At 36.8% G+C, this 21,406-nt stretch overlaps 1 protein-coding gene and 1 long non-coding RNA gene across 2 annotated transcripts in view; one reads left to right on the forward strand and one right to left on the reverse strand.

Moving 5' to 3' along the window:
- Positions 1 to 21,406, reverse strand: part of LOC123865020 — a 191,027-nt gene that overhangs the window by 26,326 nt on the left and 143,295 nt on the right. The window lies entirely within an intron of this gene.
- Positions 1,126 to 19,339, forward strand: LOC123865131. Its single transcript, XR_006795914.1, has 4 exons — positions 1,126 to 1,136; positions 8,537 to 8,541; positions 8,870 to 9,128; positions 19,330 to 19,339. It is a non-coding gene; the product is annotated as an uncharacterized LOC123865131 (long non-coding RNA).

Consider the following 21,406-nt stretch of genomic DNA (forward strand, 5'->3'; position numbering starts at 1 on the left):
AATTTGACTAGCTGAAGCATCCTGTTTCAGGCTTGCTTTTAAAGGTTAGTATTTGAACAGGGCGTGGTTTGAGAGACCCTGTTGGACTATTGCTACACTGTGATTCGAGAAATGCTGGAAGACGCTTGGGAAAATTTACTTAATTTTCTGTTTGACAGTTTAGGTGTGGTGTCAAGGGAGATGGTAATTTCTACGAACATAATATTATGTAACATAATAACATAATATAATATAGTGTAACATAATATTATAATATGAATATGTATGATTAAGTAACATAATATTATGTTCGTAGATCGTCTATTAAGTACTCTTAATAGACAAAAATTTGATTAAGTATGAATAAAAATAAGTCAGGCTCAGACTTCAGTGACTTTTTTCAAAACCACTAAGTAGATACCTACTCGAACTTTCCAAAACACTTGTTCAGAATAACTTGATTTTTGAAATAAGGCTACTTTATCAAAAATTTTATTTGTTCAGTATCACTCTTTCCCATACTATCCACTTTCTATAATAATGTTAACTTGATCAACTTATACAATTCATACATATATAACATTCCAAAATGATCACCTTTTGAAAATTTCTATTTGTTCAGAATAACTACTTTGCTAACTAGGCGACTTTTTTTAAAAATTAATTGTTCCGAACAAAGAATAACATTAATCATCCGGTTTCAAAACTATTGCTTTCACAAAGTGACCTCTTTCTCAAAATGTCAATTATGAACAGGTGTTCAAAATGGCTACCCACTTTTCAAAAGATTGTTCTATTTTAAGAAATTAGCACATTAATATTCAATCTGAGAGTGGGCGCGGGAGAGCCGCTCATCACAGCCGCATGAATATTGAAGAGTTCAGGCATTTACATAATTTCAGCAGAGCGAGAGTTTCCAGAATTGTTTAATCATGTGGTACAAACGAAAGAACGAGAGTTCATTGATCTGTTATCCTTTACCTAAGAAGTCGTTTAAAGTGCAAAAAAATTTTTTTGCCCTTTTTAACGACCTATCGGCAAAAAACGTGGAAATTTTCAAAAACTAATCATTCTAAAAAAGAAAGTAAATATGTAAGACCAAACTAAAAAAAACTAACTGAAAACCTTACAATAAAAATACAAGAAAATAATGCTACGTAAGTAGGGTCCACCTACGTAGCATTATTATTTTAGAAACATTAGTTTTTGAAAATATCCACGTTTTTTGCCGTAATCAAATAATATTTTTTGCATTTAACGACTTTTTAGGTAGGTTAGAATTTATCTGTGTGATCAATACATAATATACTAACAAGATAAAATTAACTTAAGCCCGACTGATTCAGCTCTTATTAAACGCTAAAATATGTTGTAGCGGTTGCCACATTCGCAAGAAGATGTCGCTTCTAAACTCAATCAATCAACAACGCTCGAAACACGAACCCCAGCCTGATAACTCACGACCTACGCCTAGATGGCAGCACGGGTAACTTAATTGGAATACAAGGAGAAACACGCAACTTTCAATCGCATGGACAGAGCGTTTACCAAATTGCACTATATATAGAAGTTTCAACGCATAACCGTCGGCCCAGCTGGCGCTACCGAGCACAACACCGCTCGGTTGGGAAATTTCCCTATTGGTACGGTCGAGCACACAGACACAGCTCCCGTACAATGTAATTTTTCTGTCGTTTGGCATATTATTTATTTTAATATTGTTCTATCAACGTAACAATACCGAAATACTTCCCATTTAACTCATTAACGTCAATAATTTCCAAGTTGATTATGACGTTGTATGATAACCGTGATAGGCACGGTAAAACGTGATAAAACAATAGCTATCATCAAAGCTTTTAAATAAAAGGCTTTATAAAAGCAATCCATTAGCGCCAGGTAGAGCGCCCCCTCGCCAATGCCAGATTTTATGCCCGCTCTACACTCAAGCCGTGATAGCCCGCGAACGCCGCGAAACATTAGTGTGGATGTCTGTGACAGTCCCTTTGTCACGAACTTCGTTAAATAGTAATTATAAACTGTTCTACAACTTGTCCCCTGCAGATATGTTGGCACTATTGCTTTGTTGATAACTTAGGGCTTATTGTGTGATTTGCAATGGTGCCAAAATGACCTCAGGAGACAAATAATTTCTCTTACCTACAAATCTCGTGGTTTCGGTGCTACATGACCGTACCATCTGAGACGGGCCTCTTGTAACTACGTATCTAGTGTAATAATTTATCACATTATGTCGCAGATACAAAAATGCTATTGAAATCGATGCATCGACACCATTCACACTTATATTATTTCGCGATATTCGCGGTTTGACGCGATGCGAGCGAAGAGCGGACTTAAACCATAAGTCTGTGAGAGCCCTCCATTTAGGTTTTCATTCGTTTATTTTTTTAATTTTTAGCATTTGATAAACACGGAATCCTTATAGTTTCATCCAGTCTGTCTGTCCATTCGTCACTTTGGCCATCTTTTCTCTTTCTGTGTCACTGTCATTTTTTACCGCTACATTATTTTATTTTATATATTTATTTTATAGACCCTGCAAGATGAAATCTAGAATTAAGACAAAGCCATAATTTTTGACGCTATCTTGATTATAAAAAACTCATTTAGGACAAAATTTCTTTTACTACATTTCATGCAAGAGTTGATACATTACTTACTTTGAAAAAATCCCTGATTTTCGGTAAAAAAAAAATTTTTGCATACCCCCTTAAGTGGGACCTCGTTGAATAGGTATTATAAAAGCAATCCATTAGCGCAAGGTAGAGCCCTCTTCCGAGTACCGGAATTCACCATAAACCTGGAGGGCTCTCCAATAGGTTTTTATTCGTTTGCGTTTTATTATGTTCGAGCATAATAAAAAGCAAACGAATAAAAAGGTGAAATCCTTCAACCGCACTGAGAGATTTTCTCAAATATAATTTGCACTGTGGATGTCGCATAAAAACGCAAATTTTTCCCTGTTTAATATTTTTAACCCCCGACCCAAAAAGAGGGGTGTTATAAGTTTGACGTGTGTATCTGTGTATCTGTGTGTCTGTGTATCTGTGTATCTGTGTATCTGTGTATCTGTGTATCTGTCTGTGGCATCGTAGCGCCTAAACGAATGAACCGATTTTAATTTAGTTTTTTTTGTTTGAAAGGTGGCTTGATCGAGAGTGTTCTTAGCTATAATCTAAAAAAATTGGTTCAGCCGTTTAAGAGTTATGAGCTCTTTTCTAGTTTTCTTGTAGAAAAGAAGGTTAGATAACCGTTAGGTTCATAATATTATGTCAATAGACAAATGTCAAGCTGTCAAGATGGACGTTGCCTAAATACATAATTATTTATTTGAAAATGATGAAAACTCAAATATGTACTTTGGATCGTCGGGGGTGTTATAAATTAAAAAATCAAAATAATTAAAGAATAGACACCATACAGTCGCTAATTTTTTTTTTCAAAAAAAAAATTACTGCCTCTGTTAATTGGGGATGATGTAGGATTCTAATGATACCTCCTTTAGAGCATAGTCCACCAAGCTGGCGAAGTACGGATTGGCGATCTTCACATACTTTTGAAAACATCTTTGAAAAGAGCAACCGCCGAGTTTCTTGCTGGTTCTTCTCGGTAGGAAAGGCATTCCGAACCAGTGGTAGATGCTTTTGACGATTCAAAAGAACTTGTAAAAGTCTAATTGAATAAAAATATTTTGAATTAGAAATTGAATTATGCAGAACTTTCAAGCGTCCACGTTTACTCGAGATGTTTCCTTCACCGTTGCAAGTATTATTTGAATAAACCCACGTATAACTCCGAAAGGTTATGTGCGTACCTACCCGGGATAGAACACCCGACCTCCCAAACAGGAAAAGCCGATGTCTTAGCGACTAGGCTATCACTGCTTTTTAATTTGATTTAGAACATATTAATAAACTAGCTTAGGTATACCTACCTAGTTTCGGAAAGTTAACAGTTGGCACAAATGATCCATGACACATAAACTTCCACGTTAATTCAGACATTTTCTTTTATTGCACGACAGCGGTCAGCTTATTATTGTGTTTCCAGTTGCTAAGGCGCATCGCACCGGCAGAGTGGTGCCACTTATAAGCCACACGAATCGTTTTTTCTTCATATTGTTTTGGGCCTCCACATTGGCACCTCATTGGCACCGACTCCAAAAAATATAATTATAGAACTATATTAATTAACTCTTGTATGGGTACATAATATTATGTTCGGGAATAAATTAAATCATTTTAAAATTTCTAGTATTTGTGGTTACTGACAAAGTTGGTTTTCATATTTAAAAAAAATCAATATTAAGTGGCCAAGTATTAAAATATGCTATTCCTGGTTAAAACCTTACTGTTTACAAAGCCGGGACACACCAAACGCGTATGCAGCACGTAAGCGTAGACGTAGCGCGTACCATGACGTTGTAATGTATGGAACTGTATGAGATATGGCATACAGCTTGCGTGACGTGAACGTTCGCGTAGACGTAATGTGTGCTGTCATGGCTATGGATTCACGCGCGTCACTACGCGCGTGATCACGTGTACGTGTTGCATACGCGTTTGGTGTGTCCCAGCTCTTAGCTAAACTGATCCAAACTAAACTTATCCATTGAGGAGTTCCGTTCTTTTTGAAGATTTTAATTAGATCTTCACCAAATTAAAATGGGGCTACCTCGGAAGTATGACCTACCAAACAAAAAAGAATCATCAAAATCGGTTCATAATTGGTAATCGCGTAACAAACATACAAAAAAAACAAACAGTCGAATTGGGAACCTCCTCTTTTTTTGAAGTCGGTTAAAAATAGTTTACGCACGTTCAATATGACTAGACGTCCTGCCATACCGTTTCAGGCACGCGTTAGCTTTATAGTGGGGGTAACAGTCAGTCAGTTTAAATTATATACCTAGCTTAATCTCGTACTCCTTTATTGTGTGCCGCACGTGCGCTAGTTTACGATGCAGTAAACTGAGTCGGTTGTATTATATTTGGCGAAGCTTCGCAAACTGAGGAGCAGCGCTTTTATGAGCTCCATAATATTCTCAAAGATGTGTGAAGTCTGCTAACCCGCATTTGCCCAGCGTGGTGGTTTTCAGAGGAGTGCTTTGAAGAGCTGTTTGACCTGATTCCACCCTCCTTTTTCTAAAACCGCACCGCACGCCACCGTTAGCTATTTCACCCTCACCACCTGGGTGCCAGGTGCACTTCAACCGCCCGTTGTGCCGGATCCTTTTTTCCACACACATGCAAACTGTGGAATCAACTCCCATCGGCGGTGTTCCTACTAGGTTACAACATGGGGAACTCAAGGGGAGGAATAACAAATTCCTGAAATGCCGGCAAGGCATCGGCGGTTCTTCTGGTGCAGCAAATGTTAATGGGCGAACAGTAATAACTTAACATCAGGTGACCCGCCTGCTCGTTTGCTCGCTTTAAAAAAAATGTCGTGATCTGTAGTGTGCCGGCTATGGGTTGATCATGATGGAGATGGTTCTTGCGCCTCGTCTTGTGATATACGACCATCTATAAACTGCCGTTAACTGAGACGCGGAGCATTTACTTGTACTATAAACTTTTACGTCAGCAATAAGATAGTGGGCTACGATAACCGGGAATGGGCTATTACAATTTTTTATGTGTTTACCGACTGTTAACCTTATTTGCGTGAATCGCGATAAGGAATCTAGATCGAAATTAACCTTCTTTTTAAAAGTCCTTTTTGTCAATTTTACTTTCTTTTCTGAATTTCTGTTTCATGCAAATATCACATCACACTAACATTACAAAGGTAAAAGTTTGTGTATATGTTTGTATGTTTCTTAGGCTCTTTTACACAAAAAACACTGGATGAATTTGACTGAAATTTGGATTTGAGTTAGATTATACCTTGGACTAACACATAGGCTACTTTTAATCTCGAAAAATCAAAGAGTTCCCACGGGATTTTTATAAAATAATGTAAGTTTATATTTTAAAATATAAACTTACATTCAAGTTTTTTGACCTAACGACTTGAGTCATACGTAGCAGTAATTCTTCTTTTATACAAATCCATATCATCCATTATAAATGCTAAAGTGTGTCTGTCTGTCTGCTAGTTCAACAGATTATGACGAAATTCAGTTGTTGGAGGAGTTTAGACCTTAATTGTCTTAAGTTATTAAGCTTTAGAAATATCGTGTATGTAAATCCGTATTATAAATTATAATGAGATTATAAAACTTCGCTTCTGAGCTAAAGTTGAGAATTTCCTCGTAATTTGTCTTCAAACTTGCTAACTCGCATCCACTGGGTTTTGTACTTCCTACTAGGTACTTAGTTTGCGCGCTTATCGCACTTGGATGGGGTGCTTCTAGGTACTGAGTAAAAGAGTATAATATAGGGTATGTAAATGTTAAAAAAATTGGCCAAGTGCGAGACAGATTCATGCACCGAGGATTCCGTACTCGGGTATTCTTTCTGACATTTTGCACGATAAATAAAAACTATTTTGCATAAAAGTAAATAAAAATCTGTTCTAGAATGTATAGGTACAGCCCTTCCAAAAAATCAATTTTCAACGTTAACTTACTTTGAAAATTGTTTTTTTGTGATGTCAACACAAATTCAAGGGAAAGTACCTACCCCATAGGTTTTCTTGACAGACACGACAGACGGACAGACGAACAGACGGACAGACAGACAACAAAATGACCCTATAAGGGTTCCGTTTTACTTTTGAGCTACGAAACCCTAAAAACTAGGTCCAAAACCTAGTGTTAGGTAAATTCCCTGAATGAATAGTTTGGTTGGTTTTTCGAACCATGGCAGCAAAATGTCTTGCAGCTCGAAATTGACAAATTGAAAAACGTGACATTAAACTTTGACCGCCAATAAAAAAGCAAAGTGGGTTGCACCATCCAACTTCCACTGCACTTTGAAGTTCAATCAAAAAGTTTTTAACTATGTATCACACACTTCCGGGTGCTAAATATCGACTAACCCCAGGTTCCACGAGTGACCTACTAATGTGCAGTTGGGTTCGCGAGGCCCATTCACTCGTATTGACAGCTCATCAAAAATGTAATTTTTCAGACCACTGGGTCAGTTCTATACACCACATGAATGGAACATTTAATTGAAAAGTGATCTCTTTTAGAAGAGGTTGGTTATAGAAATAAGAAAACCTATGACCTCGTTTGGAGGAGCGTTTGTGTTGAATGTTGGATTCTCTATACCTACTCTGTATGATGTATGTAGGTTTGTATTTATGTGTTCCACCGTAGCGCCTTAATTGCTTCGACGATTATGATGAATGCGGTGTCAATAGACTCGTTGTTATGGTCCGGGTTACATAAGCTGCATTTTATACGAAAAATGGTAGATACCGACTAGTTTGTGCAAGAAGATGAAAAAATACAAAACTTAGTATAATATTCATAGCAAGTTTGTTTCCCCCGCTAAAAAAGTGATCCGCCCCACAGTTTATCAGGTTACCTGTTGGCTAGTTTAAACTCAAAACAAAGGAAATACTGTGTGCCATAACAGTTAAAAACTAACTGGCGATGGGATTTATGACGGTTACACACGCGATCTGCGAATTTAACAAACTATGTAGGTAAGTGTTTTGCGATAGCATAACAGAGAGCTTAAAGGTCATTGTACACCACCAGAGGCGCCTAAGGTTCCAACAAAGTCAAAGTCATTTATTCAAAACTAGATGATGCCCGCGGCTTCGCCCGCGTGGATTTAGGTTTTTCAAAAATCAAGTGGGAACTCTTTTTTCGGAATAAAATGTAGCGTATGTCCGTCCCCGTGGTGTAAGTTACCTCTGTAGTCTGTACCCATGAAATCGGTTCAACTGTTAATATGGCGCAGTGGTGTGATGATTTTACGGCCGAGTGCGATGTCCTTAATGAGAGCCAAGCGTCGATGGAGCCAACGCATACAGATGGAGTGGCGTGGAGTCGAGCATTTTTGATAATTACTTAAATTCAGCTTTATGTACATTGATATATCATTCAAATTGATATACCTACTGCAAAAAAATACAGATGATAGGTAGGTACCTGTCGCGCCTGGAGTTGCCGCGCGACGCCACCGCTATGACAAAAAACTTAAAGTTTAATTTACGTAGTTATCTAGAAAGCCGTGCCTTTGTTCTGGCGGTGTGTGCTGTGCCTAATGCTGTGGCACTGATGCCGTCGTGATTGTGGCGTGCAGAATGTCGTGACATGATAGCGTGATTCGTGACAGCTCATTACAGTCCGTTCAAAATTGTAACTAGGTACGTAAAAACCTGCTGGAATTTAAAGTAAATCGAGGCTTAACAGGTTTATAATAAAAACTTGCTATAATCTGAAATAATCTGAATAATTTGAGATTCGCAGATGATCTAGTATTATTCGCCGAGAACCCTGTCGCATTAGAGAAAATGCTAAATGAATTGTTAACTGAAAGCAATAAGGTTGGCCTTGACATGAATATACAAAAGACAAAAGCAATGACAAACGGAACCAAGAAATGCATTAAAGCAAACAATATAGAAATAGAATATGTCGATGAATACATTTATCTCGGAGAAATTGTCTCAACGAAAGATTCGATGAAAAAGAAAGTAGAACGAAGAACATCAAATGCGTGGAACAGATACTGGATGTTAAAAGAAATAATGAAATCAAAAGAAATGCCGATGAAATGCAAACAAAAAGTATTTGATAGCTGCGTACTGCCTATATTAACCTATGGTAGCCAAACCTGGGCCCTGACACAAAAACTTGAGCAAAAACTAGCAATCTGCCAACGTGCAATGGAACGTAGTATGTTACATGTAAGAAGAAAAGATAGAATAGCAAATAAAACATTAAGGACAGAAACTAACATAGTAGATGTACTAGGAAAAATTAGAAAATTAAAATGGAAATGGGCTGGGCATGTTTGCAGACAAAATCAAGATAGGTGGGCAAAAAGAGTAACGGAATGGTATCCCAGAGATGGAAAAAGAGCAAGAGGGAGACAAAGAATTAGATGGAGTGATGATTTTGTGAAAATTATGGGAGCAACATGGCAACGATTGACCCAAGACAGAGAAATGTGGAAAAGACTGGAGGAGGCCTTCGTCCAAAGGGCGTACTGAAAACAAATGTAGAAGGAAAATGTATATACTTACCTATTAAAATAAGAAAATTAGTAGTAATGTGAGATAGTAACATGTACATTATATCTAAAAAATAATAATATGTAAATACAAGATAAGGAAAATTATTAATTATAAACTAGTGGTGATATAGAATATTAAGTCTGATATATAAATAAATATAAATGTGAATAAATATTTCTAATAGGATAAGTCTGTTTAATTATAATATTAAATATATAAAATGTTAAGTAAATAATTGTATTAAATTGTAATAATTGAATGGATTGAATTGTAATAATTTAATAGGATAAGTCTGTTTAATTATAATATTAAATATATAAGATGTTAAGTAAGTAATTGTATTAAATTGTAATAATTGAATGGAATTTCAGTAAATAAAGGCTATATTATTATTATTATTATTATTTATAATCTGAAAATCCGCACTGGGCCAGCGTGACAGACTACGGCCTAAATCCTTCTCATTCTGAGATTCCAACTCAGTAGTGGGCCGACGACGGTTTGATCATGATGATAATGATCGGGCAACAACAACGCATCAAACCTACTTATTAAATTTTTTAACAAATAACCGAGTTGCCAAGATTCTAACTTATCGCCAAATTACTGTAGCTTCATTACCCAATCTACGCTGGAAAAACCTGAGATACAACTTGCAAACTTAATTCAGGGGCCCCAACACAATTAGTAGAAAGACCAATTTTAAAAACAAATAAATCTTTTAATCATATTAAATCATTTAAAAAAAAAACTACAACCTTGCCTGTATTTACGTGGTACCTAATCGTTTTTCACGTAGACGTAGACTCTACGTAGACGTAGACTCTACGTCGTCGTAGAGCCGCTACGTGGAATTCTAGGGTACTTTAAATTAAAACCGTTTAAAATAAAGAATGTGCCGGCGACAAAAACTTAAGTGGCGATAAATTCTCGCTGGGCCAGTTCACACGAATGTAAACGCACGCTATTTAAATATTTGAGAATTTCCACTTTACAGGAAATTCCCATTACAACCACGCCGCTGAATCACTCACTATATGATATTATGAAACTAATATCTATAGAGTATACTGTGACTTTGCTCAGACTTATGAGGGGTCTCTCCGTCACTCGTTTCATACAAACGTAGTTCGTCTCTCATTGGAATACTAACCAATCATACTCAATGGAATTTTGTAGAAACGTTCCGGGAACTAATATTTATGCCTGTAATTTTCCAGATTTCCATTAAAATATTCGGTTTCAAAGTTACGCGGTCTTAAAAATTCACATACAAATCTTTGAACCCCAGTGTAATTTTATTTTAGAAAAGAGCTGATAACTTTCAAACGGCTGAACCGATTTTCTTGGATTATAGCTAAAACACTCTCGACCAAGCCACCTTTCAAACAAAAAAAAAAAACAAAATAAAATCGGTCCATTAGTTTAGGAGCTACGAAGCCACAGACAGATACACAGATACAGACGTCAAACTTATAACACCCCTCTTTTTGAGTCGGGGGTTAAAAACAAGCAAACTACCTAAATAAACAAAACTTTAACGAAATCTAACTCGTATATTTAGTTAACAGCAACATGCCAGCGCGCGGTTCTATGGACATTAACAGGGCTCTCTCCGTCACTCGTTTCATACAATCGTAGTTCCAATTTCATTTGAATATTAAGCAACCAAAGTCCATTAAATTTTGCAGACATATTCTAGAAACTAAAATCCGTGTCTGTGGTGTTTTAGATTTTTCTAAAAATATGTAGTTTTAAAATTAACAAAGATTTGTATGAAAATTTTTAAGACCGCGTAACTTTGAAACCGAATATTTTAACAGAAATCACAGACATAGATATTAGTTTCTAGAATATGTCTGCAAAATTTCATGGACTTTGGTTGCTTAATATTTAAATGAAATTGGAACTACGATTGTATGAAACGAGTGACGGAGAGAGCCCTCTTAATGCGAGCATGCGACTGAAATTCTGCTGATCAGCTATTTCATCAAACTTTTCATGCATGTATTTACTGTAGTTGAATATTCTGAGTTTAAAAGTATAAGTAGATATTGCTTTGGCTTTATATAAAGGAGGTTTGCACACACGAGTTAGACGAGGGACAAAAATCCCTCATTTTTAACCCCCGACCCAAAAAGAGGCGTGTTATAAGTTTGACGTGTGTATCTGTGTATCTGTCTATGGCATCGTAGCTCCTAAACCAATGAACCGATTTTAATTTAGTTTTTTTTTTGTTTGAAAGGTGGCTTGATCGAGAGTGTTCTTAGCTATAATCCAAGAAAATCGGTTTAGCCGTTTGAAAGTTATCAGCTCTTTTCTAGTTACTGTAACCTTCACTTGTCGGGGGTGTTATAAATTTTTAATTTACACTTGTTTGTGACGGTGTTCCGCCGTACTAATTAGTCCATCGTGTGCTTATGCGATGCAGTTTTTAGGGATCCATTTTTGTGCTCCGTGGACAATAGTCCCTCGTCTACGCAGGCCGTAACTAAGTAATGAACTCCTGGAATAATTATTATTTATCATCCTAGGAATTAGCATTTGTTTAGCAATGTTAAAAAGAAAGATATGCAGATACTCTAAATTTAGTCGTCGTTTAGTTTCATTTACTTTAATGAATTTATTTAGTTGACATTGGCGTCGATTTTCGACAAGTATAATAACAATGTCACTCTCCTCACTATAAATATTTGTGCAAAAAAATACGTTAATCGGTTGTTTCTTTGTGGCCTGATTGAAAGGCTAAAATAGCTAGTTAATTCAAATGCACTAGCCAATTTAGTCCAGCATATTCGCAACCGATCACAATGTGTGGCCATAATTAAACTTTGATAACGAGGCTGCATTTGACATGTATGCATGCATGTATACTGTATAGCATGTATTGGTCGACCGACGCTTTGCCTTTCAACAACCGTTTATTATACTCAACTTTTACCTTTGGCGTTGTTTGCGTCAAAATTAAAAAAATATAAAAAATTACATTGTTTTTTGAAACTTTTTTGAAAAAAAAAAAATCAGTAACCTATTTAATAATAACCCAAAGTTTTTAGCAACTATCTACTAGCATGGTTCTTGCGTATTTTGAACTTGATCAGTTTTTATTTATTAATTCGTAAGGCTTTCTCAGCAAACTATTACAAGTTTATAAAAGAAGGGAAGAGACAAGCTTTATTTCAACCGCGTTTATGTTATTTTTATCTTTCTCTATATTCCTTGGGGAAATTAGAGTGAGATAAAACTTTAGGACCAAAGATAAATTATATTCCCGCTGGAAAGAATGCAATCTCATATAAGCTATCAGTTCAGTAAGTATCAGCGGTTTAGGATTGAAAAGTAATAAAACAGACAGACACATTTCACATTTATAATATTGAGTAGTCTGTTTGAATCGAGGTAAAGCGGTTTAATTTGATCAAAAATCTATCGCTTGTTTTCAGTTAACAATGTATTGTTATTCAACTGAAATATGATATCTACTTATTTATAAAGTATATTGTTAATGGTATTCCTAAAACCGTAATAGCTCAACAGTGTCAGGGTTGCACTAAAATTAAAAAGATCGTAATTAGGTTCAAATCTATTAGTAACAGATAGGATTGTCACCTAGCTAGTATATAATATTATCCATACTTAATTTTATAAATGCAAAAGTGTGTCTGTCTGTCTGTCTGTCTGCTACGTTTTCACGGCCTAACCGCTGAACCGATTTTAATGAAATTTGGTACAGACTTGAGGTACATCCCGGGGAAGGACATAGGGTACTTTTTATCCCGGAAAATCGAGGAGTTCCTACATGATTAAAAAAACCCAAATTCAAGCGGGCGAAGCCGCGGGCATCCTCTAGTATAAAGTAAGCCGTGATAGCTTAGTGGTTAAGACGTCCGCCTCCTATTCAGGAGGTCGGGGGTTCGATCCCGGGAACACACCTAGAACATTCAGAGTTATGTGCGTTTTTTAAGTAATTGAATATCACTTGTTTCAACGGTTTAGGATAACATAGTGAGGAAACCTCATGCCTGAGAATTCTTTATAGTGTCCTCAAAGGTGTATGACGTCTGCCAATCCGCACTTGACTACGGTCTAAACTCTAAACCCTTCTTATTCTGCGAGGAAACCTGTCCTCAGTAGTGGGCCGGCAATGGGTTGATACGAAGTAAAATCTACTTCATAAACAATTTTCAACATTAAACAAGTTTAATCCTTAGTTGAATATGAAAGGAAATACTCACGAACTTTTTTTGGTGCAAATATGAAAAGATAAGAAAAATCTTTAGTTGATTTGTTCGACTGTTAATAATAAGATTGATTTAACATCTAAAACTTCAATCTTTGATTCGATTGAGTCACTTTTATGAGGAAAATCATTGGTTTAATCGACGATCTCATATTTCCTACATTTCCGAGCATTGAGACTTATTGAATTTGCTGGAAAATTCTATTAAAGTTTTCCATTCGCAGTGGAATATTTTAACAATGTACAAGAGGCACGAGGATACTTCCTGTGACATAGATATTATGTCATTTATTGATGTAGGAGATATGTATGTACCTAATAAAACCATGCATTGGGTAGTTCTTAATTTAAGGAGATTTTATTGGTGGGCACACTAAATTAAAATCAAATTATGATTAAATGTAAAACTATAACAATTTGAATTGGATAAAAGAATAGAAGAAAATAATAAAATTTAATCCGCATCGCAGTGCGCGCTTAGTCTAAAAACTTAGGTAAGTTTTCGTAAGGTTTGAAAAGCCGATTTTACTGAAAAGTTCTTGAATTTATTAAACCGTAATCGTTTATAGACAAGCATTGAAAAACAAAACTCAGCAAATCGTTGGTTTACAGTTCTCTAGTTCATCTGAAATAAATCACATTTCTGAGAGCTTTTAGGATCAGTGAGAAATTGATTAGAAATTACTGTTTAATTAAACTTTACCAAGATAAATTTAATTTCTATCGGAAACTTTATTGGAGCAATTTTTATTTGCTTTCAGTCCGATGAAAATAATTTCTTTAATACCTACTGCATTTCCTTTTTACTGCAGTGCAAAAAACCACTTTATTTGTTACTTTAGGAATACAATTGAAATGGTTTTATTTTTAAAAAATAAATAAAAATTTTTGACTTCTTTTAAAAAGTTATATTAATTATTTCACGTAAGCCAATTTGTGCCGCTTGTAGTATGACTCTACCACCGTTCAGAAAACAATTTCTACTGAGAAGAGCTAATAACAAACAACTGCATCTAGGCAGTTCGATACTTCAGGCTATTGCAGTCAGACTTAATTGCTACTGGAATTTCGACTTTAGAAATCGATATATAAAGTAGGTAATATTATAATTATGCGAGTATGACTTTTCAAGGTCCATAATAATATGTTTAATCAATTTCGACGAGGGCATAGGCTGCTTTTTATTTCGGAAAATCAAAGAGTTCCCACCGGATTTTTGAAAACTTCAATCCAAGCAGCGAAGTCGCGGGCATAACATATCATTGGGTATGCATGGGTAAATAATAACTTTATCCGAATTTCACGCAAGCAAAGTCGAGAGGAGTTAGGAATGAACTTTTTGAAGTGAAAGTGTCACAGAAAGTATCCACTTTTTTATGTTATCAAAAAGACCCAATCTTGACAGCACTTGAGTGTAGGAGCCGTCTTATTTAGGCCAAGTGTACACCAAGAGGGATCAGGGATAACAACTTGACCCCCTTCGAAATTAGAGAATACACTTACCTATACCTACCTACTTATGTGTGTTTTAGTAAGCAATAATTAAAACATTTTTTATTTATTTAGAAAATTTTATTGCACACATAAACAAATACATAAAAAACATTAGATGAAACTATACTAGATTGTGCGTGCACAGACGGCCTTATTGCTATAGCAATTTCTTACAGGCAACCTTTGGTGTACGGATTTAGTGACCAGAGCGCGGGATGGTGCACAAAGTAAAAACATCGTAAGCAAACCTGCATGTCTGTGAGTTCTCCTCAATGTTCTCAAAGGTGTGAAGTTGCCAATCAGCATTTGGCCAGCGTGGTTGCCTATGTCCTAAGCCTTTCTCATTCTGAGAGGAAGCCCGTCCTTAGTTCCGGTAATGGATTAATCATGATGATGTGGTTGTCTGTTGGTTTGTCTTCAATCACATCGAAACGTAAAAGCTAACTGTATAATGTCATTTGTATTGTGTAGGTACTATTGATAGACAGACATCGAGCCCACCAATCAATGAATGAATGATTTATTCAATAAATTTCCAAGTAGGAAATTGTATAAACTAATCTGGTAGGTATACCTACAGACGGATGCAGGCGGCCTACTCGTAGCTATTTCCGAGCTAGGAGCTTCTATTTCCGGTGGAAACTGCATTAGAATATGTAAATACCTTCTATATTCTGTCATGTCAGCTGACTGAATACCGGAGGCTTCTTTCCATCTATTTTTAAAATTTCAACTCTTGCACGTCTTATGTTTTCTACGCTTTTTTAGGGGTCCGTACCCGAAAGGTGCCAACGGGACCCTATTACTAAGACTCCGCTGTCCATCCACCCGTCTGTCAGCAGGCTATATCTCGTGAACCACAATTGATAGAGACCTGAAATTTTCACAGAACTATTACCGCTACAACAACAAATACTAAGCTTTTCAAATTGAAGCTATGAATATTAAACAAGTGTTATTTCTGGTTCGATGGTACGGAACCCTTCCTGTGCGAGTCCGACTCGCTATTTTTAAGATTTTAATGTCTAGTGGCTAATGTTTTCTGTCGAATTTCATTTGACAATATGATGATCGCAATCACATCGTATTATATCATGCGGTGATAGCCTCGTGGTTAAGACGTCGGCCTCGTGTTCGGGAGGTCGGGCGTTTGATCCCGGGCTCTAACTTTTAGGAGTTATGTGAGTTTTAAGCAATTTGAGATATCAAATAGATACCGTTAAAGCAAAAGATAGTTTGCTTTGACGGTGAAGGAAAACTAATTTCTTTTTATTATTCTAAAAATAGCCGGCAGCCCGCAACACTCCAAAAATAAAATCCAGACAATTTACGAAGTTCCAATATCGAGAGATAAAAAATCACAAGCCCGCATTCCCTGTCGGGCTCGGGCCGCGCGCCGGGGCGCAGACCTCTGCTTAATAGGTACAAGTAGGTACGCTGGATCTGCGATTGCTGACCTGTTTTTGAAGCAAGTTTTTGCTATGATAGCAGCATGTACATAGGTACCTACTCCGAAATAAATGTTAGTGAAGAGACCTGTCAACACAGTCTGGAAGAGATCGCTATTTAGCGAACGCCTTTTTGTACCTACATTTCAAGTTTTCTTTTTTGTAACCTGTCATTTGTGTTTTGTGGTGCAATAAAATACATACATACATAATATGTACATGAATACAAAGTGTCAACGCGAATACCATTTGACAAAAGTGAAAATTTTAATTTTCAGTACGTTCGGTTGGCACTTGGGAATCGGCACAAAAAATAGCTGTCATTTTGTATGGAATACCTCTTCCAGTGTATTTGTATATACGTTCATTTCAGTGGACCGGGGTCATTGACCCTTCGATCGCAGCAACTGGGTCAGCCGGTCGTATTCGCTCCCATTAATGAAGTGGAGTAGCTTCTCAAACTGTGGGCTACTACCCCCCCGGATAATTCCATCGGCCGCATTCTGGAATTCTAAGACTCTCAAGGCTTAAGAGCGTCCTTAGGCGCAACGCACACCGACGGATTGGAGTGACGTCTTCTGTGGTTTTATCAACTTCAATTCATCTTTTAGGGTTCCGTACCCGAAGGGTGGGAACAGGACTCTACTACTAAGCCTCCGCTGTCCGTTCGTCCACTATCTGTCACGCTTCATCTTATGAACCGTTTATAAGTAGAGTTGAAATTCTCACAGAATGTGTATTTCTATTGCCGCTATAACAACAAAATAATAGGTAAGAATTTCAAAATGACCGCCATAAAAAAGTGTTATTTCTTGTACGATAGTACAGAACCCCACGTGTGCGAGTCCGACTCGCACCTGACCCATTTTATTTATGAATGAGAGCCGCCTTAAAAATAATTTAATAGAATTTCTATTCAATATTCAATTTTGGGTCAACGTTCTATTACCGAATAGCAAAAATTCGGGTTTTAACTCATTTGGTCTACGAGCTAGAGACCTGTGAGTGTGACACACGGACAGAAAGACAGACAGCAGTTTTACTGAGTGCTGAGCGACAACATTGATTCTTCGATCTGCCCGTTGCATCCGAATCTGTCACGGAAACTTTTTGCAAAGTTAAATTGCAGTGGTCTAAAGTTAAGTTGCACTTCCCTGAAAATCACAATATTCACGTTGTTTTGGTAACACGGAGCGATCCAATTTCCGCGTAATTTTCTCTGAGGTTTAGAGTTCAAACGAGTTTCCATAACAGTATGCCGGAGTCAGTGTGCTTTATTTCATGGCAATAATGCTCATTCCTCCAGAGTATTACTCGTAGTAGACAAACCAAATGAAATTAAACCATAATAAAGCGAGACAAGGTTTAATTTAGTTTGTAAAGCTTTGCCTCGCGCCTGTAGAACAACAAGATGTAAGTTTACATTTTATTACTCTGTAATAAAGGTTCTATATAGCAGGTGTTAAGACACTTTCTATGGACTTTACTGTTATTAAAACAAGAGTCATTTTCGCACGGCATTATATTTACGTGGAAAAGTAAGGTATTAGAATTTTATGAATGGCTTGAAAGGTATTGAAAATGTTTTTAAGCAACATAATAAATTTTGTGCCCAATTAATTATTTTCTAGAGCTACGGATTTACTAATGCCCAAATTCTCACAAATTGCGGTTAGATTCATTTCTATAGTTTAAACTAGCTGATGCCCGCAGCTTCGCCCGCGTGGATTGGTCAGATCCCCCGCAGCATCAGGATTGAGGAGTTGGACTCCAAATTTTTTATGAAACAATGTCGCAAAGTTCCTCTATCGATTAAAAAAGAAATGACGCAAATCGGTTCAGAAATCTCGGAGATTTCGGTGTACATAGATAGAAAAACACAACTCCCTTTTTGAAAGTCGGTTAAAAAAGTAGCCTATGTTACGCCCTGGTCAATTCTCTACTTGTCTGTGAAAATCCCGTCAAAATCGGTTCAGCCGTTCCCAAGATTAGCCTTTTCAAACAGACAGACAGACAGACAGACAGACAGACAGACAGACAGACAGACAGACAGACAGACAGACAGACAGACAAAAATTTTAAAAACGTGTGATTCAGTTCGGACCTTCTCACATAATAATAACATAATAGGTAAGCTTTTTTAACATAAATGTTTTTTTTATTTTATTTCGAAGAATAATTAACAGCTTTAATGAGATGATTCTTAAGTTCATTTCGGTTAAACTGTGTCTGTTTAATACTAGTAATAATATGTTTTTTTTTTCGATAACCAGATTTTATAGCGTCCATCCACGCGTTAGTTGATAACATGGCGGCCAAAGTAAATGTCATTTTTAACGTTGTTTTATTATCGGTTGTGATTATTGTTGGAAATAATATAAGACTTAAAGTGGAACCTTTCGAAAACGAGCTCAAACGTGCCTTGGGATACCATAACGATTCGCTTCTCAACTTCACAGCCTTGAGTGGTCAGTACGGTTTTGCATCCGAACAACATACGGTGACAACGGAAGATGGCTACCTTCTTACCATTTTTCGAATAAAAAGCAAGACATGCCAGCAGTTCAAAAGTCCTCCAGTGATTCTTATGCATGGACTCATCCAGAGCTCGGATGCATGGCTGAATGCTGGACCAAATGCAGGATTAGCGTATCTGATAGCGAGCGCCTGTTACGATCTGTGGCTTGGAAACCAGCGTGGAAACTACTATTCCAGAAATCATGTCCAGTTAGATCCAGATAGAGATTCCAAATTTTGGCAATTTTCTGTAGATGAAATCGGACTGTACGATATTCCCGCTACCATAGATTACGTTTTACAAAATACTGGAGAAGAGAAGTTGAACTACATCGGCTATTCTCAGGGTGCTGGAACGTTCCTCATCATGTGCTCGGAAAGACCTGGATATTGTGATAAAGTTAACGTTTTGATAGCACTAGCTCCAGCCACGAGACATACCAACAGCAAATCGGTGATTTTTAGAAAAATATGTGAAAGTGTCAGAAAATTGGAAGGAGTTTTGACTTCGATAGGTTATCATGAACTGTTCTCTAAAGGTGCACTCGTGCAAGAGTCACTCGCTTTTCTGTGTAAGTTCAGAGGAACTTCTGAGGCTATTTGCGGAACGGTGGTAGGTCTGATCGACTCGTTCCATCCAGGGTCCATATCTGCCGAAACGTTGCAACTTATGATTGGACATGTACCGGCTGGAACCTCCACACACAACATGGCGCGATACGGGCAAAGTATGCAAACGGAAAAATTTCAAAAGTTTGATTATGGAAGAGTGAGGAATCTTAGGATTTACGGAACTGAGCAACCGCCGAGTTACAACCTGAGCGCGGCGGCTCTGCCGTGTGTGACGTTTTATGGAAAAAATGACTATATTGTTGACCCCAAAGACTTGTTTTGGTTGGTAAACCAATTGCCAAATGTGTTGGAAACCCATGAAATGGCTGACCCATTGTGGAACCATTTCGACATGGCCTACAGTCAGCATGTCAAAAAAATGTTATTTCCTAAAGTGAACCAGTACTTGCAAAAATATAGTAGAGTTAACAAATAAATTATTAAAACGACTGTGCTTCAAAATGCCTGTTTATTTTTCGTTCAACTAAGGATATGATTCTACCTACGACGACTACTTTACTCTACTACTATTCTATCGACGAAGCCGTACAAAGCAATCGTGCGGTAAGTGCTGTACGAAGGAGCGACACACAGAGTACATTATACTGGTAAACAAACTAGACTGCGTATAGTTAGGGCCACTGTTGACAGGTCGTCGTTGTCGTCATGTACCACGAGATCAAAGGCGTTGGACTACTGTCTCTCTTTATACTGTGGTTCAACTACAGTAGGCTAATTCACTAAACTCATATCACACTGAGTTCTTAATTTAATGATAGCCACCGAGCTGATTTGACATAATTACTTTTAATCCAATGAAGGCTTTGTACTAAAAAGTATTTTAATGTCACTTTATAAAGCAGCAATGTCGAAACAACCACAAAAAACCCGGCCAAGTGCGAGTCAGACTCAAGTATTTTTTCCAACATCTTTCACGATAAATCAAAGACTATTATGCATAAAAATAATTAAAAATCTGTTTTAAAATGTACAGGTAAAGCCCTTTCATTTGATACCCCACTTGGTATAGTTATCTTACTTTGAAAATTGAAATATATTTTAATTTGTTTTTAAATGATGTGACCACGAATTCACAGTTTTCAGATTTATTCCTGTACTTGTGTTATAAAACCTACTTACCTGCCAAATTTTATGATTCTAGGTCAACGGGAAGTACCCTATAGGTTTCTTGACAGATACGACGAACAGACAGACAACAAAGTGATCCTATAAGGGTTCCGTTTTTCCTTTTGAGGTACGGAACCCTAAAAATGAGCTCAGTGGTTATCATTCAGTGTTAGACACTAAGTTAGCGTATCACCCGCGGGTCAAGTTTATACTGCATCGCGATATTGCCATCCGTTGTAAATCTGTTGCAAGTAAACAACGCAACGTATAAATAAACATAATTAAGAGGGGTCTCTCCGTCACTTGCTCCATACAAACGTAGGTCGTCTCTCATTGGAATATTAACCAATAATACTCAATAGAAATGTTTCTCAAATTCAAAACTAATATATAGATATTAGTTCCCGGAACATTTCTACAAAATTCCATTGAGTATGATTGGTTAGTATTCCAATGGGAGAGAAACTACGTTTGTATGGAGCGAGTGACGGAGAGACCCCTCTTAATTATGTTTATTTATACGTTGCGTTGCCTGTGGTTTTCCAGATTTACGTTAAAATATTCGGTTTCAAAGTTAAGCGGTCTTAAAAATTCACATACAAATCTTCGAGCCCCTGTAATTTTAAAACTACATATTTTTAGAAAAATCTAAAACACCACAGGCACAGGATATTAGTTTCTAGAATATGTCTGCAAAATTTCATGAACTTTGGTTGCTTAATATTTAAATGAAATTGGGACTACGATTGTATGGAGTAAGTGACGGAGAGAGCCCTTGTTAATGTTTAATTGATACACTTACAAACATGTGACATTTAAAATG

Source organism: Maniola jurtina, chromosome 5, assembly GCF_905333055.1.
Source record: "Maniola jurtina chromosome 5, ilManJurt1.1, whole genome shotgun sequence".
NCBI lineage: Eukaryota > Metazoa > Arthropoda > Insecta > Lepidoptera > Nymphalidae > Maniola > Maniola jurtina.